Source organism: Triticum aestivum, chromosome 1D (genome assembly GCF_018294505.1).
Source record: "Triticum aestivum cultivar Chinese Spring chromosome 1D, IWGSC CS RefSeq v2.1, whole genome shotgun sequence".
In the NCBI taxonomy this organism is placed as follows: Eukaryota; Viridiplantae; Streptophyta; class Magnoliopsida; order Poales; family Poaceae; genus Triticum; species Triticum aestivum.
Window position 1 is genome coordinate 246,061,453 of NC_057796.1, and position 26,186 is coordinate 246,087,638.

General features: G+C 45.6%; 1 long non-coding RNA gene across 2 annotated transcripts; it reads right to left on the reverse strand.

Annotated features, from left to right (window-relative positions):
* Nucleotides 1-638: 638 nt before the first annotated feature.
* On the reverse strand, nt 639-2,425 carry LOC123181250 (uncharacterized). 2 transcript variants are annotated; one of them, XR_006491603.1, is made up of 2 exons: nt 2,229-2,425; nt 639-2,035 (listed from the first exon to the last, which is right to left on the reverse strand). It is a non-coding gene; the product is annotated as an uncharacterized lncRNA (long non-coding RNA). The 2 variants fall into 2 exon arrangements; XR_006491604.1 differs by having other exon boundaries at nt 639-2,146.
* Nucleotides 2,426-26,186: the final 23,761 nt, after the last annotated feature.

The following is a 26,186-nucleotide window of genomic DNA, read 5'->3' on the forward strand; positions in this document are numbered from 1 at the left end:
ATGACGATAATACTGAATTAGAGTTAAAATAGTTTATATACTCTCTCCGTTCCTAAATATTTGTCTTTCTAGAAATTTCAACAAATGACTACATACAGAGTAAAATGAGTGAATCTACACTTTAAAATATGTCTATATACATCCGTATGTGGTAGTCCATTTGAAATCTTTAAAAAGACAAATATTTAGGAACAGAGGGAGTAGTTCACTAATCATGTGTGATTTCAGAGTAAGGAACAGTTCAATCATGTATGAACACAAGCTGTCTGAAGTACAAACACAGGAAAATCAAATGCAAGTTTAGTCACAAAAATAATCTTCACCAAACTAGTGTAAATTTCTCATGTATTTGTAACATTCATTAGCTTTACTCTACAAAAAACGATTACGCTAACAAGCTCGTGCAGTGCACAGATGCTGGCTAGTTTTCTTAATTGGGGTGAACTCATAATATGAATATCTTTGAATTAATTTTTTATACAAGTAAGATGGTCACTTGCATTCAACTTTGTAAAAAAAGATTATCACTTAAAACAAATAATTCTGGAAGACATCGGAAACTCGTTGCAATTGCAAACATCTTATATTGTGGGACGGAGGGAGTAGTTAACTGGACTGATAGAAAATAACAGCAAAAATGAAAATCACTGAGCGTCTCATACATTTCCTTAAAACAAACAAAGCGTACAGATAAATTAGGCAAGCCTTTGAAGCAGTAACCAATAAAATAATAAGACCACAAAATGATCTATAGCACGCTACAATACTAAGGTCCATCGGAGTTATTCCAAGGACTTGCCATGGCAAGAGTGAATGTGGGAGAAGCGTGCCAAGGAGCAGCATCCATGTGACCCAAAAACTTGCTTAGAGCACGGACTTTATGGTACGGTGTTTCAAGTCATAATATATAGACTTGTGCTTGATCATCTTGAAAGGAGCCTGACCTTCGTTGCAGCATCTCTCCACTTCCACACCAGTTAAGAAAATAAACTCCCCATCCATCATATCCATCATAATTTCCTCACCTGAAGAGCATGGGGAGTCTGGGCTAAATGTGTGCAGAATAGTCCTAAGGAGCGTGGCAATGCAAAACATGCCAGAGCCCAAGTTAACCAGATGGTGTTCAGATATCACCGTCTTCTTATCCTCAAACAGATCAAGATAATCCCAAGTATTCTGCAGTGTTGGTGGCTGCTCAGCGTCCATGGCAGAGAGGTCCAGGGCGCATAACCTGGGAGAGCCATTGCATTCTGAGAGGCCAAACCAGAGTTTGAGCTCAGGGACATACTCAGCTTTGCCATAGAAGGGTAGTACCCATTTGCCAACCTGTCTCCATACACGACTCGCTGTGTCGAAGGTGTACGTGCCTATGCCCTGATCCATAGATGATATGCAGATGGTGGAGCTGTCGACCACTGTGTAGCAACACCTGTTGATGGTTCTTCAGAAGGAAGGATTGTGAGAGAGGAATGGCGGCGCCGGCAAAGTATGCCAGCCCCAACCATCGTCGCATCTAAGGACCTCGAAGCAGCTGCTGATGTTGGCGTCACGTGACAGGTCCATAACATAGAGAGATTGATCTTCTGTCCGGTCAACAAGATTGTCTTGGATCATGGGGAGGCTCATGCCAAAAGGAACCATGCATGAATTGATACGAGGGATGCTTGCAACAGTTCCCAGCTCAATGTTGTAGAGTATTGTCTTACTAAAGGAGTCACTGAAAACAATACTGTCTTTTCCAAGTAGAGAGAACGAATCCCTGTTCATACTACTATGTGTTAAACTAGACATGGGATGAAAATTGATTTCCGGCTTAGGCAGAACCGACAAGCGCTCTAGCATAGGTGGTTTGTTCTTCTCCGTTTTTGCTAGTGCTGCTTTTCGTGCTTCTGTTGACGGATAGAAGAGGTACTTCAAGGGATCCAGACGATGCAGCGAATACATGCGACGGCTCAAGTCCTGCACTATCAAATTCACAAACCGAGTATTCATCCTCTCCAAAGTCCAACTGATCGAATCTCTCCGACTGGTCTGACTAAAAAAATGAGTATCAATTATTGAGACTGAGATATCCAATACTGTATAATTTAAGATTAAAGAAAAAACCAGCAGCAATCTCCTGCGTGCCTCCAATTCCTAATTATCCCTATCCAGTTGTGAGCCGTCAATGCTCTGAATCGCACAAATTTTACAAACCAACAAGGACTGAGGCTTTCGCTGAACAATACCTTACGCTGCTTTACCAGCGGAGGATCTAGTCGGATGCGCCTGGTGAGGGTGAGGAAGCGGCGAGCACAATCGGGAGATTAGATCTGCTATTTTCGAGACGGCGAATAAGCGAAGAGTGCCAGGAAAGGCGGCGGAGGCGCAGTGAGATTATTCGGAAGGCTAGGTCACGCTGTTTCTCACTGCATTTATACATTGGAATTGGAGATACTACTAGACCATGGGCCAGACGGTTTTGGACCCAATATTAAATAGGCTGGATAGGGCCAGACCGGTGGGTAAATCCAACGGCCGAGGCCTCTATTCGGCGCCCTCTGCACCCGTTAAAGTGCAATTCACAAACGGGCGCATACCACCGGGCGCCCCTATGTCTTGCTTTAAGCGAGCATAGGGGGCAGCCTAGCCGCGCGGGAGGCCGCGGCCTTTTTTTTCTGTTCTGGTTTTTTACTTTATATTTGTACTCCTTTTTTCTGCATATATAAACAAATAATTTTCAAAAACACATTTGAAAAATATTGAAAGTATTTGAAAAATATTGAATAAGTTTTAAAAAATATTGAACGAGTATTTGAAAAATGTTGAACAAGTATTGAAATTTTTCGAATAAGTATTAAAAATGTTGAACCAGTATTTCACAAATGTTGAATAAGTATTGAAAATTGTTGAATGAGTATTGCAAAATTTTGAACAAGTATTTGAAAATGTTGAACAAGTATTTGAAAATGTTGCATAAGTATTGAAAATGTTGAAAAAGTATTTCAAAATGTTGAACCAGTATTAGAAATTGTTGAATGTGTATTCTAAAAATGGTTAACAAGTATTTAAAAATCTTGAATAAGTATTCAAAATGTTGAAATAGTATTAAAAATGTTGAAGGAGTATTTTAAAAATGTTGAACGAGTATTTAAAAAATGTTGAATATGCTCGAAAATGTTGAACAAGTATTTGAAAATGTTGAATAAGCATTTGGAATATTGAACGCGTATACAAAAATATTCATCACTTACTAAAAAATGTTTTTGACACATACGAAAATTTGGAGTGAAAACGAAAACAAACATAAGAAAAAACAAAAAATGGAAAAAAAGAAAACCAAACAAAAATGAAGAAGAAACAAAAGTCAAAAAACCAAAGATGAAGAAACAATGCAAAAAAGGAGAAGAAGAAAAGAAAAGAAACAAAAGGAAAAGGCAGGAAAAAATGGCTAGAAAAAGTCTCAAGTAGGACGTGCCATATAAACTTATGACTAGAGAGGTGTCTCGGTCATGACTACATAATTCTCGAACACGTAGGGTCGCACACCTAACGTTCGTTGACGCTAGAGTGGTATTGGGATATTTAATGAGTGGTGACAAAATGTTGTTCGGAGTCCCGGATGAGATCCCGAACGTCACGAGGAGTCTCAGAATGGTCAAGGGGTAAAGATTTATATATGGTAAGTCATATTTTGGGTTCCGGAAAAAGGTGTAGTTTTTTCGGTATTGTACCGGGAAGCTTCCGGAAGGTTTCGGAGGATTCCGGAGGGGTACGGAAGTCCACCAGTGGTTTCACCATGACCCAAGGGCTAGCATGGGCTGCGGGGAGGCGCCCTGGCCTTATTGGGCTAGGCGCACCAAGTTCTCAAAAGCCCATGTGGCTAGGGAAGGCAAAAAAGGAAGGAGTCCTAGTAGGAATAGGATTGGACTTGGAATCCAAGTCCTCTCCCCCTTAGTTGTGCCCTAGGGCTTGGAGGGGTTGTTTCCCACACCCCTCCACCTATATATAGAGGGGAGGGGGCTCCCCAAGAGGATACACCAAGCCCTTGGCGCCCCTCTCTCTCCTAGTACTCCGTAGTTCCATCGCCTCGTCCCGGCGACGCTTAGTGAAGCGTTGTCGGTGCTCCACCACCACCATCACCACCACGCCGTCGTGTTGGTTGTGATCCCATCTACTTCTCCTCTCCTGCTTGCTGGATCAAGAAGGAGGAGACGTCATCAAGCCGCACGTGTGCTAAACTTGGAGGTGTCGTCCGTTCGACACTAGACCAGTTGGATCGTGATCGGATCGTGAAGAGTACGACTACATCAACCATGTGATAAACGCTTCCGCTTAGCGATCTACAAGGGTACGTAGATGCTCTTCCCCTCTCGTAGCTATGCATCTCCATGGATAGATCTTGTGTGTGCGTAGAATTTTTTTTGTTGTCCATGCAACGTTCCCCAACATATTTTAGGGTAGGTTTTTTGTAGCTTATAGTCTTAACGAAAAAACAAAATAAATGGCAACATATACACAGTAATTCTGCTAGGTGAGCATGTTGGGAAACGTTGCATGGAAAACAAAAAAATTCTACGCACACGCAAGATCTATCCATGGAGATGCATAGCAGCGAGAGGGAGAGTGTGTCTACGTACCCTCGTAGACCGTAAGTGAAAGCGTTTAGTAACGCGATTCATGTAGTCGAACTTCTTCGCGATCCAACCGATCAAGTACCGAACGTACAGCACCTCCATGTTCAGCACACGTTCAGCTTGGTGACGTCCTCGCCTTCTTGATCCAGCAAGACAGGCGAAGTAGTGGATGAGTCCGGCAGCACGACGGCGTGGTGACGGTGATGGTGATACTATCTCCGCAGGGCTTCACCTAAGCACTACGAAAATATGACCGAGGGACAAAACTGTGGAGAGGGGCACTTTCGGTGTCAAAACCGGCAGATCTCGGGTAGGGGGTCCCGAACTGTGCGTCTAAGGATCGAAGGTAACAGGAGGCAGGGGACACGATGTTTTACCCAGGTTCGGGCCCTCTTGATGGAGGTAAAACCCTATGTCCTGCTTGATTGACTTTGATGAGTATAGGGGTTACAAGAGTTGATCTACCTCGAGATCGTAATGGCTAAACCCTAGAAGTATAACCTGTATGATTGTGACTGCCTCTACGGACTAAACCCTCCAGTTTATATAGACACGGAAGGGGCTAGGGTTGTACAAGGTCGGTTTACAGGGGAAGGAAACCATACATCCGGACGTCGAGCTTGCCACACACGCAAAGGAGAGTCCTGTCTGGACACGGGGGGAAGTCTTCTACCTTGTATCTTCACAGCCCAGTAGTCCGGCCCACGTCACATGTCCTGGACGCCCAGGGACCCCCTAATCCAGGACTCCCTTAGTAGCCCCCGAACCAGGCTTCAATGACGATATGTCCAGCGTGCAGATTGTCTTCGGCATTGCAAGGCGGGTTCCTCCTCTGAACACTTCAAAGCTATTTGATCAAAAGGAACTGTATTCGGCTTTTCGGCAATGACGATGTATCCGGCTTACACCTTCAGCTTCGCAAAGTGGGCTCCCCCTGGTGCTTCGAAAAGCTTCGTCTTCACATTAAATATAATACCCTTCAGCTTTTGTGCCGCCGTCGCCTCGGCTTCCACGTGTCAGACGAATATGAAGGGTCCTTGCATTTTTACAGATAACACCCTGATGGCATATGGAAGGCATCTACTTAAAGAGACTGGATCTCAGATGCCATTCTCAACCAAGCGAGGAATTCCTTAGAGTTGGGCACAGAAAAACCGCGCCAGCATGGCTAGCGCTCCCAGTTCTTCCTCACGCCGTCACGACCCTCAAAAAGGCGATTGGGAGAGCTGCTCAGTCTCCCATGCCCAGCTGACCAAGCTCCAGGTGCAAGGATATCTCCCTCCCTCAGAACTGGTCCCCGTCCGGGCAGGATTGACTTCCATAAATGGCGAAACCCTGGCGGAAAATTTCCCCAATCCTTCAGAAGGGGAGCGAGTGTGCTTTGTTTCCTTCCTTTTAAGAGGCGTTGGATTCCTAATCCACCCTTTCCTCTGAGGTCTCCTGGAGTACTATGGCCTTCGGTTGCACAATCTCACGCCGGGCTCCATTATGCACATCGCGGGCTTCATTGCTCTTTGTGAGCTGTTCCTGGGCTGCGAGGCCCATTTTGAATTGTGGAGAAAACTTTTCTGCCTCGTCCCCCGCTCCCAGAAGGGATCTATATTTGAGGTGGGCGGCGTTGAAGTATGGTGCATAGGCAGGACAGGATATTTGCCCGGCACTTCGAAGAAGGCATCCAAAGAGTGGCCTTTAGAGTGGTTTTATATCGAAGACGTTGTTCTCCCAGACCCAATCTGGCGAGGCCTTCCTGAATTTGGCAATGCTCCATTAAAGAAATGCCACAGCTGGCGTCCTCGGAGTTTCGAAGAGGAGGACAGTGCGGAGATTGAGCAATTAATGAGCAAGATAAAGGCACTCGCCCAATCCGGACTATCCATAATTGAAGTAATGGCGATTTCAATAACACGAGGCGTTCAGCCACTTCAATCCAGAGGACTCCCCATGTGGCACTACAACGGGGAAGATGATGCATCACGCTGCGGACGCAAGGGTCCGGACACCTTTACCGCCTTGGCCGCCATGTTGGCTGATCTTCTTAAAGGGGAGAAAGAAGATTTTACTCGCCTTAAGTGCCGATAGGGCTTTTCCATGTACAACCCTCCTAGCTGGGTGAGCTTTCGCTTCATAACCTTACTCAATCCTCTTCCTGAATCACACCTAGTTGAACTTAATCCGACTATTCTTAATAGGAATGGAGGAAGGTTGTCGGAGGGATCTATAGCCGTGCTATATCCGAGACCTGGATCCTGGATTTGAAGAGGATCCGGATATATTCATAGAGTTCAGGGAGGTTTTTTTATCAGGCGAGCAACGAAGGCACAGAAGTGGCCATCATAGCCGATTATCCCGGCATTCTTCCCTCCTCCGACGTAAGTACCCAGGAGACGCCTCCTTCACAAGAGTTTTCTCATCGCGCCTCACCCACCGCACTATCTCGTGCTCGAAAGGGGCGGCGCCCGTCTCGCCACGCTGCATCCGTACGTCCCTTAAGAAAGCGACGCCTGCGCAGGACGGATCGTCGAAAAGAAAAATGGACGGCGATACTCCCGAGCCCCCACCTTCATCAAAAAGGTATGGTTTTTAATATGCCCTTGGCAAGTATAACAAATTGTGATGTTTCCCGCTGTGCCATATTGTTTTTACGAAAAGCATACGCTGGACTGTGTCAGGAGGCCTTGCTGGTCATACACCACCCAATCCAACCCCGGACTCCGTTCCAGGGACTAGGGTTGATGCAAGTGCGACGCCGGATTGTCCTCTCCCCGAGGATTCGGATGATGTATCCATTACCAACTCTGAAGTGGAGAGTGCGATGAATCATCGACGCCGGAGGGCGGCTATGCGCGACGCAATTTTCACCGAAGAGGCATTCAATGCCTTCAGCTCAGCGGATGCATATATCCGAGCTGCTCGGGATGGGATCGCTGGAGCCACTCACCAGCTTTCAAAGGATATGCGGGTAAGACTTTTGTGTAGGTTCAGTAATCCTGTGCACCCGTAGCCCCCGAGACTTAAAGTAGTTGGCACAACTGATTTAAGAATCGTTGTATAATTTAGGTACTCACGGAGAAGAACAACTTGTTACCTTAGGAGCTTGGAAAGTGTCAGTCCCAGCTAACTGCAGTAATCGCCGAACTGGAGAAATCCAAGAAGGCACCGACTGGTAATGTCAACTACTGTGCGGAAAATATGATTCTATGCCTGTGATGTTTTAACATAAGCACCATTGCATTTACGACAGCAGGATTGGCGGATCAGTTAGAAAAGGAACTAAGGGCCGCGCAGGCAGATAAACAACATGCCGAAGGGCAAGAGGCCGCTGGTCAACGTGTACTTACACGGACCAGGGATGAGAAGAACAAGCTACATGATGCTAACATCAAGCAAGCCAAAGAGCCGAAGGACGTACGGCCCAACTGGCGGATGCCTTGAAAGAGAACAGAAAGCTGAAAGGCGGCATATTTAGCATGCCTTTTAACCTTACTTTCGTACAGTTCCCAGGTGTAAACAAGTTTTTTCCTGTAGGAGTGCTGACTGGGCAGCCCGAAGAAGAGGTGTCCAGATTTCAAGGCGATCTGCTACAAGAGCTGTCCAAAGTGCATGAGCGAGCTCGGAGGGCAATGAGGAACATTGCTAAAGCTCTATGGCCAGCCGATTCTCCTGCAGGAAGTATGGATGAGCTCGTGAATTTATTCAAAGGAGCTCATCGCCGCGCTTTGGACTATGGAAGATATCAGAATGCCGAGAAGGTGCACGAGAGGCCTGGGCCATGGTGAAAACACGGTACACCGGACTTGATCCGAATCATATGGCCTGGGTCGGGCCTCAGGGACCAGATGGACAGGAAATTCCCGTTAGCTTAGTATATGACCAAGTAAAGATAGCCGCCAAGTTTTCTCAGCGGGATTGTAAGCTAGACAACTTATTAGATGGTCTAGAGGAGGAGGAAGTCTTCGAATCCAAGTAGTAATGTACTTTTATCGACAAACGTATCCCTGGCCAAATTATAAAATGATTGTCATGGCATACCTTCCGCTTTAACCTCCTAAATCCAAAGTTTGGAGTGTTTCCGAATACTGTACTAGTGGTAAACACCGAAGTATGTTCGGAAACCAGGCAGTCCGGTCATAGTTGCTTGAACAGACAAGTTGTATTCAGGGAGTTATGTTATATTACATTTGATCATAAGAAACATCTTCCAGAGAGAATAGTTCTATTAAGGGTTCCTTTCCCTGGGCCAGCGTGCGTTGTTGTGCACGCCTGAGTTGTGATGCTAAAAATCACAGTACGTTATATTTTGGGGTCTTGCACCGCAACAAGTGCAGTTCATCTTTTGTTTGCCGACCTATTACTCCCTTAAGAACGCTAGCTTTCGGCTTCACCCGTCTAAGGTACACGTCCAGATAACCCGGCTGTAACAATCACAGAGGTGCTCCCTTTATGCCCTAGCCAAACAAACGGGAACGTAGGGCATAAGCACATGAGCCAGGCAACCCAGCTTGGCAAAAACTTAAGTCATAAAGGTGCATATAATGGCGAAGGAAAGACATATATCAGAAGACGACGCATATATACAGTGAGCTTGATGCTCAAAAAATAATAATAAGCTTTTGTGACAAGAAGCCCCTAGGTATTGTGGGGTATGTACATTTAAGGATGTATACCCCTGAAGTGTGCGGTTTATCCGAACACGGGCTAGAAATCGTATAAAAACGAAAAGAAGAAAGAGAAAAAAAGGTAACGAACTGTGAGTCCGGACTTAGGCATAGAATCTTCAGAGTCTGGCAGCATTCCAAGGGTTTGGCTCTAAGCGATTGTCCGATGCATTACGAAGGCGATAGGCTCCTCCAGTGAGAACTTCATCTATAATGAAGGGACCCTCCCATTTGGGCTTGAGCTTGTCCTTTTTCTTCTCTGGTAGGCGTAGAACGAGTTCACCGACATTGTAAGTCTTGGCCCGCACTTCTCTGCTTTGGTATCTTCGAGCTTGTTGTTGATAGAATGCTGAGTGAGCTTTTGCGACATCGCGCTCCTCCTCCAGGCCGTCTAAGTCATCTTGCCGATCGAGATCGGCCTCTCTCTCTTCGTACATGCATACTCGAGGTGAGTCGTGAATAATATCGCAGGGCAAGACAGCCTCTGCGCCGTACACCATAAAGAACAGTGTGTATCTGGTCGTGCGATTGGGCGTGGTCCGCAGCCCCCAGAGTACGGAGTCGAGCTCCTCAACCTAGTGTTTATATGACTCCTTTAAGGACTGCACTAGTCTGGGTTTAATGCCACTCATTATCATGCCATTGGCCCGTTCGACTTGACTGTTTGTTTGAGGGTGATAGACGGAGGCATAATCGAGCTTGATGCCTAGATTAGCGCACCAAGTTTTCACTTCGTCGGCTATGAAGTTAGAGCCGTTATCGGTGATGATGCTGTGTGGGACACCATAACGGTGTACGACACCAGATATGAAGTCTATCACTGGTCCGGCTTCGGCCATTTTAACTGGTTTGGCCTCTATCCACTTGGTGAATTTACCTACCATGACCAACAAATATTTTTTCTTATGGCTTCCCCCTTTAAGGGGTCCGACCATGTCAAGCCGCCAGACCGCAAAAGGCCAAGTAATGGGGATTTTTTGTAGGGCAGTAGGAGGCATATGGCTTTGAGTGGCGAAAAGCTGGCATCCTACACACCGCTGGACGAGGTCTTGCGCATCCGCTCGGGCTGTAGGCCAGAAAAAGCCAGTTCGGAAGGCCTTAGTTACAAGGGCCCGAGCTGCAGCATGATGACCGCCAAGACCAGCATGGATTTCGGCCAAGAGCTGCCGCCCCTCTTCTTCGGAGATACACCTTTGTAGGACTCTGGTAGCACTTTTCTTGTAGAGCTCTCCTTCATGAACTTTGTAGGCTTTCGAGCGTCGAACGATGCATCGAGCCTCATTCTGGTCCTCGAGGAGCTCTCGCCTATTGAGGTAGGCCAAGAAGGGTTCGGTCCATGGGGAGATTACTGTCATGATTGCATGAGCCGATGGTGTTATTTCGGTGGCTGAGCCCCCTATGATATCGGGATTGTGTTCGGAATCTGGGGGCATGATCGGATCCGGACTGGCGTTGCTGCTATCGTCCTGCCATACCACGGATGGCTTGAAGAGCCTTTCCACAAAGGTGTTGGGTGGGATGGGGTCGCGCTTAGCGCCCATGCGAGCAAGGATATCCACTGCCTGATTACTCTCTCGGGCCACGTGATGAAACTCAAGCCCCTCAAACCGAGCTAATTTTTTAAGTATGGCATTGCGGTAAGCCGCCATCTTCGGATCTTTGGCATCAAATTCTCCGTTTATTTGGGATATTGCAAGGTTTGAATCCCCGCGCACCTCGAGGCGTTGTATGCCCATAGAGACAGTCATTCGAGGACCATGCAGTAAGGCCTCATATTCGGCTACGTTATTAGAGTCTGTATACAGTATTTGGAGCACATATTGGACTGTATCTCCTGTGGGGGATGTCAGGACTGAAGGAAATATGCCCTAGAGGCAATAATAAATTTATTATTTATTTCCTTATTTCATGATAAATGTTTATTATTCATGCTAGAATTGTGTTAACCGGAAACTGAGTACATGTGTGAATACATAGACAAATAGAGTGTCACTAGTATGCCTCTACTTGACTAGCTCGTTGATCAAAGATGGTTATGTTTCATAACCATAGACATGAGTTGTCATTTGATTAACAGGATCAATAATGATGTGATTGACTTGACCCATTCCGTTAGCTTAGCACTTGATCGTATAAAAGTATTTTGCTATTGCTTTCTTCATGACTTATACATGTTCCCATGACTATGAGATTATGCAACTCCCGTTTACCGGAGGAACACTTCGTGTGCTACCAAACGCCACAACATAACTGGGTGATTATAAAGGTGCTCTATAGGTGTCTCCAAAGGTACTTGTTGGGTTGGCGTATTTCGAGATTAGGATTTGTCACTCCGATTGTCGGAGAGGTATCTCTGGGCCCTCTAGGTAATGCACATCACTATAAGCCTTGCAAGCAATGTGACTAATGAGTTAGTTGCAGGATGATGTATTACGGAATGAGTAAAGATACTTGCCGGTAACGAGATTGAACTAGGTATTGAGATACCGACGGTCGAATCTCGGGCAAGTAACATACCGATGACAAAGGGAACAACGTATGTTGTTATGCGGTTTGACCGATAAAGATCTTCATAGAATATGTAGGAACCAATATGGGCATCCAGGTTCCGCTATTGGTTATTGACCGGAGACGTGTCTCGGTCATGTCTACATAGTTCTCGAACCCATAGGGTCCGCACGCTTAAAGTTAGATGACGATCGGTATTATGAGTTTTGTGTTTTGATGTACCGAAGGTAGTTCGGACTCCCGGATATGATCACGGACATGACGAGGAGTCTTGAAATGGTCGAGACATAAAGATTGATATATTGGAAGCCTATATTTGGATGTCAGAAGTGTTCCGGGTGAAATCGGGATTTTACCGGAGTACCGGGGGACATCGGAACCCCCCCCCCGGGAAAGTAATGGGCCTATTGGGCCTTAGTGGAGAAGAGGAGGGGCAGCTAGGGCTGGCCGCGCCCCCCTTCCCCCTCTAGTCTGAATTGGACAAGGAAGGGGGGGGCGGCGCCCCCTTTTCCTTCCCCCTCTCTCCTTCCCTTCCTTTCCCCCTCCTACTCCAACTAGGAAAAGAGGGAGTCCTACTCCCGGTGGGAGTAGGACTCCTCCCTGGCGCGCCCTCCTCTTGGCCGGCCTCCCCCTCCCGTTGCTCCTTTATATACGGGGGCAGGGGAGCACCTATAGACACACAAGTTGATCTGTTGATCTATTCCAGCCGTGTGCGGTGCCCCCTCCACCATATTCCACCTCGGTCATATCGTTGCGGACCTTAGGCGAAGCCCTGCGTCGGTAGCAACATCATCACCGTCACCACGCCATCATGCTGACGGAACTCTCCCGTGAAGCTCTGCTAGATCGGAGTTCACGGGACGTCATCGAGTTGAATGTGTGCTGAACTCGAAGGTGTCGTACGTTCGGTACTTGGATCGGTCGGATCGTGAAGACGTATGACTACATTAACCGCGTTGTGCTAACGCTTCCGCTTTCGGTCTACGAGGGTACGTGGACAACACTCTCCCCTCTCGTTGCTATGCATCACCATGATCCTGTGTGTGTAGGGAAATTTTTGAAATTACTACGTTCCCCAACAGTGGCATCCGAGCCTGGTTTTATGCGTAGATGTTATATGCACGAGTAGAACACAAGTGAGTTGTGGGGGATACAAGTCATACTGCTTACCAGCATGTCATACTTTGGTTCGGCGGTATTGTTGGATGAAGCGGCCCGGACCGACATTACGCGTACGCTTACGCGAGACTGGTTCTACCGACGTGCTTTGCACATAGGTGGCTGGCGGGTGTCAGTTTCTCCAACTTTAGTTGAACCGAGTGTGGCTATGCCCGGTCCTTGAGAAGGTTAAAACAACACTAACTTGACGAACTATCGTTGTGGTTTTGATGCGTAGGTAAGAACGGTTCTTGCTCAGCCCGTAGCAGCCACGTAAAACTTGCAACAACAAAGTAGAGGACGTCTAACTTGTTTTTGCAGGGCATGTTGTGATGTGATATGGTCAAGGCATGATACTATATTTTATTGTATGAGATGATCATGTTTTGTAACCGAGTTATCGGCAACTGGCAGGAGCCATATGGTTGTCGCTTTATTGTATGCAATGCAATCACCCTGTAATTGCTTTACTTTATCACTAAGCGGTAGCGATAGTCGTAGAAGCAATAGTTGGCGAGACGACAACGATGCTACGATGGAGATCAAGGTGTCGCGCCGGTGACGATGGTGATCATGATGGTGCTTCGGAGATGGAGATCACAAGCACAAGATGACGATGGCCGCCATATCATATCACATATATTGATTGCATGTGATGTTTATCTTTTATGCATCATATCTTGCTTTAATTGATGGTAGCATTATTGTCACGACCGGTTTTTCAATAAAAATATTTATTGAGAGACCAATCCCTTTTACGGACCAGTATAGAAGAATTTCTTTTCACTGGTAAACAATATCTTGGTCACAGAAGAAAAATACCAGGAGTACTGAATATAATACAAAGTTGAGCGGGGACTGCCCAACAATTTATTACATGCACACCATTAAAACATAATGGCGGATAGGGTGGCATAACTACTAACTCACGATAGGAGTGGTGGTGGAAATATCACCGCGATGTGGGTGATATGACTCCTGTAAACTAACAACTCTTCGAGCGTCGGAGTGAGGCTCGAGGAGACTTATTGCGGGTGGCGGAAGCGTATATAATACAAGTGACCAATATCCAGGATCGCACGGGACTGACTGGGATTTCCTCTAGGCGTCGGACTCACTATCAAACTCTTCATCCATGAGATCGCCTTCGTCAACATCTGGCCAAAATCAACAAGCCAGGTGAGTACTATGAAAGTACTCGCAAGACAGTTCGGACATAAGATATAACAAATGTAAACATGATGCATATGAACAGATTAATAAGTGCACTCAGACATAGAAATAGTAATGCATGGGAAATAAAAGAGAAGTCGGGCGGTAGTCCTCCCGAAATCCCAAAATGAATACTGGGTGCCAAACGAGGGTCTGAATGACTCCTCGGGAGGAAAATGCAAGAATAAAAATGCCGCAGTCGGGCGTCAGGGCGACACCACATAAAGGGCTTATAATAGAAAATAAAAGACAGTGCGTGCCACAGTCGGCGTCTGAGCGACATCACATAAAGGGCTTATATCAAAAGTAAATAACAAACATGCCTCAGTCGGACGTCTGAGCGACATCACATAAAGGGCTTATATTGAAAATAAATGACAAACGGGCCACAGTCGGACGTCTGAGCGACATCACATAAAGGGCTTATATTCATAACTTAGTAGCTCAGGAATTTAAATCATGACAAGAGAATGATCAAGTATGAGATAAACAACAGGGTTAGTCCATCCACAGGAATAACGTTTAACCAAGTTTACCACTCAAGTTTGTTTACCGGGGATAAAACCACGAGGACTTGACATAGATATGGGTTCACTGATCACGGTCCTTGACCATAGATACGATGACTCGGAAGGATTTGACTCTGCAGAGTTTGTACTTAAACCACAGCCAACGGATTTCAGTAGTCACGGGGACTAGTTCCGTTTACGGTGTTTTGGAAGAAACACATCTAACCAGTACACACCCATTCAACATTCCGAAGCCAGGAATCACCCTCGGCAACGTTCAAGAAAAACCTTGAGACGGGGAGGCTACAACCTCGCGTAGCATGGGATCAAATTTCTATACGCGCGCACTAAGGGGTGCCCCCCCTCTCGGTCCCAACCGGAAACACCCATGCCCCCTGACCGGATGACTGGCTTTAATCCAGGGCCATGGAACCCTCATCCCGGCCCATCTATTTGGTGTGTACACGGAAAGAGGTTACCAACTTACTAAACCGCATTCTGGCAGAAAACATGTGGTAGCACGGAAGGGGAAAGAACGATAACGTGACTCCGTCCACGTTAACGTCGGAATTTATCGGATGACGTAAGGCTGGCATGCCACAACAGTACCACCTTACTGCCCTTCATGTCACCACATGACTAGGCCATCTCTCCTCAGAGATCATAGTAACTTCGGAACACACGGGTAGTTGCCTCACATGCAACGAGATACTCACCGATACTCATATGCCATGCACAACCTTTCACGCAAACATGCAAACACCTATCATATCAAAGGTTCAAACATGCTTGCCTGGTTCGGAGAAGTCGGAGTCTAGCTCGGCGAAGTTCGCGGCTCCGTCACCTCTTCCGGAACCTACGGTATAGCGGAAATGCATACTAACGTGAAAACCAACGCGTGCATAAAAGTTGTCTCAAAATTTTTCCAAATAAATCCTATAAAAAACTAGACAAAAATATAAGACTGTCAGAAAAAGAATCACTCAAAAATCACTTTTTATTAAAAAGTTATAAAGGTTTTTGTCCAGGGACTAATCTGTAATGAAACAGAAAAGAAACAGGGACTTAACTGAGAAAACAGAAAACGGTTCGAATAGAAACGCGCCAGCCCATAGGGAAAACGTACTCTGCCCGAAGGCGCCAACAGAAAACGGTTCGCGGGGAAAGAAAGAGAGGCTGACGTGGGGGGTCCACATGTCAGGTTTGAAAACCTCGCCGGCGCCCGAAGGCTGCGGTGGTCACCGGCGTCGAACTACGGCGAGTCAGGGAGATCGGAGTGTACCAAGAGGTTCAGCGTGTCCTTCCGTGTCGGTGGGTGGTGGAATTGGGCGTCGGAGAGCACCACGTCGACGGCGACACTTTCTCCGGCGGACGGCGGCTCGGGCGATGGTGGGGGAACTCCGGTGGTGTGCTGCAAACTTCGAATTGAAGTGCGGGTCAGAAAGATGGATGTACTAGAGAGCTACTGGCAAGAGATGAGAGGCAGTGGTGCACGCATGGGAGCGAATCGAGCTGGATCCCGTGGCGGGTCGCGGCGGCCGGAGTTGAGGAAGGAGACTCCCTCGGGGCTCTTCCAGTGGCTAGGCGGGGTCTTGGTGGAGTGCAGAGGTGGTGTGGGTACTAGCTGGAGCTCGGGGCCTCTATTTATAGGCGGCTCGAGGGGGTGGCCGTGAACGGGATCGCTCTGGCAAGCAATTACGGCGAGGCAGTTGATGGTCAGTGGGTTTGAGTGGCCAGGCAGCATCAGTGAGGCGTACTGGTGCCGTTCCCCCGCTAATCCTGGTCGGTCTTGGCGTAATGGCGCCGGTCCATGGCGGGGTGGCCGTACGGGTACGACGGCGGCAGAGAGCGGCTCCGCGCCCAGCGGTTCACGACGAGGGTGGCAGCGCGCACTGGGGAGTGGAAGACCACGCGGCGGCCTCCGGTGGCTTGGGCGGCGCTGGACGGCGCCGTCTGCGCTGCGCTTCTCTCTGGCGGCCGCAAAGCCGCCGCTGGCGTCGGTCACGGGGTGGCGCACCTCCTCCTGCTCGTCGCCGACGCCCGCAACCTTCCAGGCGCTCGGGCGGTGCAGCGGACAAGGGGGAGGGGACAGGAAACACGGCGACGCCGGGGCACTGGTGAGATCGGCAACAGACACTGAAGAAACGACAGTGGTTCAGACACTGTTAACTGAACTTGACTGAACCTTAGAGAAACAGTGTCCAGCAGGTGTTCGATGAAATGATTTGGCAAGGAGAAATTTTTTCCTGGAGCTGGGACTTGGTGAGGTGACCTCTCAATGCACCCAGAGGCTGCCTGATTTTTCTCAGATTTTTAGAAGAAGGATTTGAATGAATTTCATCAAATTTGGCAAATGAGGTCCAAACTTGCAGCAAGTGTAGTTTGAAAAATTTGAACTGAAGACCAGTGGATCTTCATGGATCTTGGTTGAGGGTTCAAAGGACTAGGAAAGGAAATTGGTTTGGGGGCAAAAATCAAAACAGAAAGGGTAGCTCCTTTGTAAATCTCCAAGAGCTAGAATAGAAGGCAGAAATTGTTTTTTGACAAGAAATAAATGGAAAAAAATATATGGAGAGGTTCAACTTGCTGGATTTGAAGTACATCATGATCCAAAGATGAGGAAAGGCTTATGAGAGTGGATTTGCACTAAGGTCATGGCAAGAGAGATTTTTGAAAGTGGAAAAGGATCATTCCAAAAGCCATAGGGCATTTTCAAAGAAATTTTCAAAAGACATTTTTCCCAAGTGAAAAGCATTTTGGTTTTGAGTCCAAATAAAAGGAAAACCTCCAAGACCAAGAACCAAGCCTTGGGTGAATCCAAAACAAAGCACTTGCCATAAAGGAAAAATATTTTGAGAGGGAGGGTTCTTTTGAAGAAAAATTTAAATCACCTCCCTCAAGTCAAATAATTTTTTTTGAAAAAGCCAAATAAAATTTTGGGTGTCACAATTATAAGATGATCTCTCACTAAATTTCAAGATAAAAGTGTTCTCCCTGAGTATGCACCGTTGCGAAAGTTCTTCGTGCTGAGATACCACGTGATGATCGGGTATGATAAGGTCTACGTTCAAATACAAGGGTGCAAAACAGTTGCACACGTGGAATACTCAGGTTAAACTTGACGAGCCTAGCATATGCAGATATGGCCTTGGAACACTGAGACCGAAAGGTCGAGCGTGAATCATATAGTAGATATGATCAACATAGTGATGTTCACCATTGAAAACTACTCCATCTCACGTGATGATCGGACATGGTTTAGTTGATTTGGATCACGTGATCACTTAGATGATTAGAGGGATGTCTATCTAAGTGGAAGTTCTTAAGTAATATGATTAATTGAACTTTAATTTATCATGAACTTAGTCCTGGTAGTATTAGCATATCTATGTTGTAGATCAATAGCTCGGGTTTAGCTCCCCTGTTTTATTTTGATATGTTCCTAGAGAAAACTAAGTTGAAAGATGTTAGTAGCAATGATGCGAATGATTATCCTCATTGCTGCACAGAAGAATTATGTCCTTGATGCACCGCTAGGTGACAGACCGATTGCAGGAGCAAATGTAGACGTTATGAACGTTTGGCAAGCTCGATATGATGACTACTTGATAGTTTAGTGCACCATGCTTAGCGGCTTAGAATCGGGACTTCAAAGACGTTTTGAACGTCATGGACCATATGAGATGTTCCAGGAGTTGAAGTTAATATTTCAAGCAAATACCCGAATTGAGAGATATGAAATCTCCAACAAGTTCTATAGCTAAAAGATGGAGGAGAATAGCTCAACCAGTGAGCATGTGCTCAGATTGTGTGGTTACTACAATTGCTTGAATCAAGTGGGAGTTAATCTTCCAGATAAAATAGTGATTGACAGAATTCTCTAGTCACCATCACCAAGTTAGTAGAACTTCGTGATGAACTATAGTATGCAAGGGATGACGAAAATGATTCCCGAGTTTTTCATGATGATGAAATCGATGAAGGTAGAAATCAAGAAAGAGCATCAAGTGTTGATGGTTGACAAGACCACTAGTTTCAAAGAAAAGGGCAAAGGGAAGAAGGGGAACTTCAAGAAGAACGGCAAGCAAGTTGCTGCTCAAGTGAAGAAGCCCAAGTTTGGACCTAAGCCTGAGACTAAGTGCTTCTACTGCAAAGGAACTGGTCACTGGAAGCGGAACTACCCCAAGTAATTGGCGGATAAGAAGGATGGCAAAGTGAACAAAGGTATATTTGATATACATGTTATTGATGTGTACTTTACTAGTGTTTATAGCAACCCCTCAGTATTTGATACTAGTTCAGTTGCTAAAGATTAGTAACTCGAAACGGGAGTTGAAGAATGAACAGAGATTAGTTAAAGGGTGAAGTGACGATGTGTGTTGGAGGTGGTTCCAAGATTGATATGATCATCATCGTACACTCCCTATACTTTTGGGATTAGTGTTGAACCTAAATAAATGTTATTTGGTGTTTGCGTTAAGCATAAATATGATTTGATCATGTTTATTGCAATACGGTTATTCATTTCTCTACTCTTATAAAAAACCGAGTTGGTGAAGATTGTGTGCCTGCCATCTTGCAATATAGACCGTCCGATCTATATCTGACGGATAGAAAGCAAACTATGGCAATTTTGCAAAAAGATACCCGCACCTCTCTCCACATTTGCAGATAAGACCTTCCCTCGTTCATCCTTATCTCCCACAACCTCATTGTTGAGCAATTAAAAAAGGAATTCTCTGGAACAATCTAGCATGGTGGCCACTATCGGCGTCGTCCATCCCCATGCCTCCGCTCAGTCCGACCATCAATCACCACCACACCCCACTCCTCCTCACCTTATCTCTCCTGTTTTTCGAGATATCATTAGTTTTTACACATGGGATTACTCCCGCACGGGTCAATCACAATAGGTGTTTTGTAAAAAAAATGCATCTTGATGTTCCGTGCAATGCACGGGCATCTTGCTAGTAAATTAGAATAATTGTTGTTCTGTTTACATGAATAAAACCTTCTATGGTTATACACCCAATGAAAATGGTTTGTTGGATCTCGATCGTAGTGATACACATATTCATAATATTGAAACCAAAAAGATGCAAAGTTAATAATGATAGTGCAACTTATTTATGGCACTGCCGTTTAGGTCATATTGGTGTAAAGCGCATGAAGAAACTCCATGCTGATGGGCTTTTGGAATCACTTGATTATGAATCACTTGATGCTTGCGAACTGCAGAACAATGGAGCGAGCAACTGACTTATTGGAAATAATACATACTGATGTATACGGTCCGATGGTATCGTTATTTTCTGACCTTCACAGATGATTTGAGCAGATATGGATATATCTACTTGATGAAACATAAGTCTGAAACATTTGAAAAGTTCAAAGAATTTCAGAGTGAAGTGGAAAATCATCGTAACAAGAAAATAAAGTTTCTACGATCTGATCACAGAGACGAATATTTGAGTTACGAGTTTGGTCTTCAATTAAAACAATGTGGAATAGTTTCACAAACTCACGCCACCTGGAACACCACAGCGTAATGGTGTGTCCGAACGTCATAACCGTACTTTATTAGATATAGTGCAATCTATGATGTCTCTTACCGATTTACCACTATCGTTTTGGGGTTATACATTAGAGACAGCTGCATTCACATTAAAAAGGGCACCATCTAAGTCCGTTGAGACGACACAATATGAACTGCGGTTTGGCAACAAACCAAAATTGTCGTTTCGTAAAGTTTGGGGTTGCGATGCTTATCTGAAAAAGTTTCGTCCTGATAAGCTCAAACCCAAAATCGGAGAAATGTGTCTTCATAGGATACCCAAAGGAGACTGTTGGGTACACCTTCTATCACAGATCTGAAGGCAAGACATTCGTTGCTGAGAATGGATACTTTCTAGAGAAGGAGTTTCTCTCGAAAGAAGTGAGTGGGATGAAAGTAGAACTTGACGAGGTAACTGTACCTGCTACCTTATTAGAAAGTAGTTCATCACAGAAATCAGTTCCTGTGACTCCTACACCAATTAGTGAGGAAGCTAATGATGATGATCATGAAACTTCAGATCAAGTTGCTACTAAACCTCGTAGGTCAAGCAGAGTAAGATCCGCACCAGAGTGGTACGATAATCCTGTTTTGGAAGTCATGTTACTAGACCATGATGAACCTGCGAACTATGAGGAAGCGATGATGAGCCCAGATTCCGCGAAATGGTTTGAGGCCATGAAATCTGAGATATGATCCATGTATGAGAACAAAGTATGGACTTTGATGGATTTGCCCGATGATCGGCAAGCCATAAAAATAAACGGATCTTCAAGAGGAAGACGGACGCTGATAGTAGTGTTACTATCTACAAAGCTAGACTTGTCGAAAATGGTTTTGACAAAGTTCAACGTGTTGACTACGATGAGATTTTCTCACTCATAGCGATGCTTAAGTCTGTCCGGATCATGCTAGCAAGTTGCCACATTTTATGAAATCTGGCAAATGGATGTCAAAACTGCATTCCTTAATGGATTTCTTAAAGAAGAGTTGTATATGATACAACCAGAAGGTTTTGTCGATCCTAAAGGTGCTAACAAAATGTGCGAGCTCCAGCGATCCATCTATGGACTGGTGCAAGCATTTCAGAGTTGGAATATACGCTTTGATGAGTTGATCAAAGCATATAGTTTTATACAGACTTGCGGTGAAGCCTGTATTTACAAGAAAGTGAGTGGGAGCACTACAACATTTCTGATAAGTATATGTGAATGACATATTGTTGATCAGAAATAATGTAGAATTTTCTGGAAAGCATACAAGAGTATTTGAAAGGAGTTTTTTCAAAGAAAGACCTCGGTGAAGCTGCTTACATATTGAGCATCAAGATCTATAGAGATAGATCAAGACGCTTGATAAGTTTTTTCAATGAGTACATACCTTGACAAGATTTTGAAGTAGTTCAAAATGGAACAGTCAAAGAAAGAGTTCTTGCCTGTGTTACAAGGTGTGAAATTGAGTAAGACTCAAAACCCGACCACGGCAGAAGATAGAAAAAGAATGAAAGTCATTCCCTATGCCTCAGCCATAGGTTCTATAAAGTATGCCATACTGTGTACCAGATCTATTGTATACCCTACACTGAGTTTAGAAAGGAAGTGCAATAGTGATCTAGGAGTAGATCACTGGACAGCGGTCAAAATTATCCTTAGTGGAATAAGGATATGTTTCTCGATTATGGAGGTGACAAAAGGTTTGTCGTAAAGGGTTACATCGATGCAAGTTTTGACACTGATCCAGATGACTCTAAGTCTCAATCTGGATACATATTGAAAGTGGGAGCAATTAGCTAGAGTAGCTCCGTGCAGAGCATTGTTGACATAGAAATTTGCAAAATACATACGGATCAGAATGTGGCAGACCCGTTGACTAAACTTCTCTCACAAGCAAAACCTGATCACACCTTAGTACTCTTTGTGTGTTAATCACATAGCGATGTGAACTAGATAATTGACTCTAGTAAACCCTTTGGGTGTTGGTCACACGACGATGTGAACTATGGGTGTTAATCACATGGTGATGTGAACTATTGGTGTTAAATCACATGGCGATGTGAACTAGATTATTGACTCTAGTGCAAGTGGGAGACTGAAGGAAATATGCCCTAGAGGCAATAATAAAGTTATTATTTATTTCCTTATTTCATGATAAACGTTTATTATTCATGCTAGAATTGTATTAACCGGAAACTTAGTACATGTGTGAATACATAGACAAACATAGTGTCACTAGTATGCCTCTACTTGACTAGCTCGTTGATCAAAGATGGTTATGTTTCCTAACCATAGACATGAGTTGTCATTTGATTAACGGGATCACATCATTAGGAGAATGATGTGATTGACTTGACCCATTCCGTTAGCTTAGGACTTGATCGTTTAGTATGTTGCTATTGTTTTCTTCATAACTTATACATGTTCCTATGACTATGAGATTATGCAACTCTCGTTTACCGGAGGAACACTTTGTGTGCTACCAAACGTCACAACGTAACTGGGTGATTATAAAGGTGCTCTACAGGTGTCTCCAAAGGTACTTGTTGGGTTGGCGTATTTCGAGATTAGGATTTGTCACTCCGATTGTCGGAGAGGTATCTCTGGGCCCTCTCGGTAATGCACATCACTATAAGCCTTGCAAGCAATGTGACTAATGATTTAGTTGTGGGATGATGTATTACAGAACGAGTAAAGAGACTTGCCGGTAACGAGATTGAACTAGGTATTCAGATACCGACGATCGAATCTCGGGCAAGTAACATACTGATGACAAAGGGAACAACGTATGTTGTTATGCGGTTTGACCGATAAAGATCTTCGTAGAATATGTAGGAGCCAATATGAGCATCCAGGTTCCGCTATTGGTTATTGACCGGAAACGTGTCTCGGTCATGTCTACATAGTTCTCGAACCCGTAGTGTCCGCACGCTTAAAGTTAGATGACGATCGGTATTATGAGTTTTGTGTTTTGATGTACCGAAGGTAGTTCAGAGTCCCGGATATGATCACAGACATGACGAGGAGTCTCTAAATGGTCGAGACATAAAGATTAATATATTGGAAGCCTATATTTGGATGTCGGAAGTGTTCCGGGTGAAATCGGGATTTTACCGGAGTACCGGGGGTTACCGGACCCCCCCGGGAAAGTAATGGGCCTATTGGGACTTAGTGGAGAAGAGGAGGGGCGGCTAGGGCGGGCCGCGCGCCCCCTCCCCCTCTAGTCTGAATTGGACAAGGAAGGCGGGCGGGGCGGCGCCCCCTTTCCTTCCCCCTCTTTCCTTCCCTTCCTTTCCCCCTCCTACTCCAACTAGGAAAAGAGGGAGTCCTACACCCGGTGGGAGTAGGACTCCTCCCTGGCGCGCCCTCCTCCTGGCCGGCCACCCCCTCCCCTTGCTCCTTTATATACGGGGGGCAGGGGGCACCTCTAGACACACAAGTTGATCTGTTGATCTATTCCAGCCGTGTGTGGTGCCCCCTCCACCATATTCCACCTCGGTCATATCGTTGTAGTGCTTAGGCGAAGCTCTCTGTCGGTAGCAACATCATCACCGTCACCACGCCGTCGTGCTGACGGAACTCTCCCATGAAGCTCTGCTGGATCGGAGTTCGCGGGACGTCATCGAGCTGAACGTGTGCTGAACTCGGAGGTGCCATATGTTCGGTACTTGGATCGCCCGGATCGTGAAGACGTACGACTACATCAACCGTGTTGTGCTAACGCTTCCGCTTTCGGCCTACGAGGGTATCTGGACAACACTCTCCCCTCTCGTTGCTATGCATCACCATGATCCTGTGTGTGTGTAGGGAAATTTTTGAAATTAGTACGTTCCCCAACAAGGACGACACCAGCCCCAAGTCCGGCTAGCATTTTAGAGCCGTCTAAGTGCATCACCTAGTTGGAATATGTGCCATACTCTTTAGGGAGTTCGGCTTCCTTCCATTCGGCGACGAAGTTAGCCAACACCTGAGATTTAATGGCTCGGCATGGCTTATATGTTATTTCAAACGGTAAGATCTCAATAGCCCATTTGGCAATCCGGCCGGTGGCATCTCGGTTGTTTATGATACCATTAAGTGGTACCTCGGATGCCACCGTGATTGAACACTCTTGAAAGTAGTGCCGCAGCTTCTAGGATGCTATGAAGACCGCATACGCTATCTTTTGATAATGCGGGTATCGGGATTTGCATGGTGTGAGGACCGTCGACACATAGTATACGGGTTTTTGAAGTGGGAATTTATGTCCCTCTTCCTCTCGTTCGACGACGAGCACCGCACTCACCACCTGATGTGTTGCAGATATGTACAGTAACATGGGTTCGCCGATGTTTGGCGCGGCCAGGATTGGGTTGCTTGCTAGCAAAGCTTTTATTTCTTCCAGTCCGGCTGTTGCAGCATCCATCCACGCGAAGTGGTCAGCGCGTCGGAGTAGGCGATACAATGGCAGCGCCTTTTCTCCTAATCTGGAGATTAAGCGGCTCAAAGCTGATACACATCCGGCTAGTTTTTGGACCTGTTTGAGGTCTGTTGGTGTAGCCAACTGTGACAAGGCTCGGATTTTGGCTGGGTTTGCTTCGATTCCCCTATTAGAAACAATGAACCCAAGTAATTTTCCGGCGGGAACGCCGAAAACGCACTTTTACGAATTGAGCCGTATGTCATTTCTTCGGAGGTTGTCGAATGTAAGGCGTAAATCGTCTACCAATGATTCGACATGCTTAGTTTTGATGACTACATCATCTACATATGCCTCAACTGTCTTGCCGATTTGCTTTTCCAGGCATGTTTGAATCCTGCGTTGTGATAACCCACAAGTATAGGGGATCAATTGTAGCCTCTTTCGATAAGTAAGAGTGTCGAACCCAACGAGGAGCTAAAGGTAGAACAAATATTCCCTCAAGTTCTATCGACCACTGATACAACTTTACGCACGCTTAATGTTCGCTTTACCTAGAACAAGTATGAAACAAGAAGTACTTTGTAGGTGTTTTTGGATAGGTTTGCAAGGTAATAAAGAGCGCGTAAATAAAAAGTAGGGGCTGTTTAGATAAAGACACAACTAAATTCGTTTTAGTAGAGGCTTTTTGTCACGAGAAAGTTATTTGTCCCTAGGCAATCGATAACTAGACCGGTAATCATTATTGCAATTTTATTTGAGGGAGAGGCATAAGCTAACATACTTTCTATACTTGGATCATATGCACTTATGATTGGAACTCCAGCAAGCATCTGCAACTACTAAAGATCATTAAGGTAAACCCCAACCATAGCATTAAAGTATCAAGTCCTCTTTATTCCCATACGCAAACAACCTACTTACTCGGGTATATGCTTCTGTCACTCACGCCACCCACCATAAGCAAATCATGAACATATTGCAAACCCTACAGCGGGGATCCCTCACGCTTGCGCGACACGGAGAGCACCGTAGGACAGCACCAATAATAAAACATGCAACTCAAACCAATCACGATCATCAATTAACCCATAGGACAAAACGGATCTACTCAAACATCGTAGGATAGCCATACATCATTGGGAAATAATATATAGCGTTGAGCACCATGTTTAAGTAGAGATTACAGCGGGTAAAAGAGGGGTTACACCGCTGCATAGAGGGGGGAAGAGTTGGTGATGATGGCGGTGAAGTTGTTGGTCAAGATTGCGGTGATGATGATGGCCCCCGGTGGCACTCCGGCGCCATCGGAAGCGAGGGGGGGAGAGCCCCCCTCCTTCTTCTTCTTCCTTGACCTCCTCCCTAGATGGGAGAAGGGTTTCCCCTTTGGTCCTTGGTCTCCATGGCATGGGAGGGGCGAGAGACCCTCCGAGATTGGATCAGTCTCTCTGTCTCTCTCTATTTCTGCGCTCCAAATTCTGGCCTTTCACCGTTTCTTATATTCCCGGAGATCCATAACTCCGATTGGACTGAATTTTGGACACGATCTCTATTCGGACATTAGCTTTGTTGTGGCGAAAGA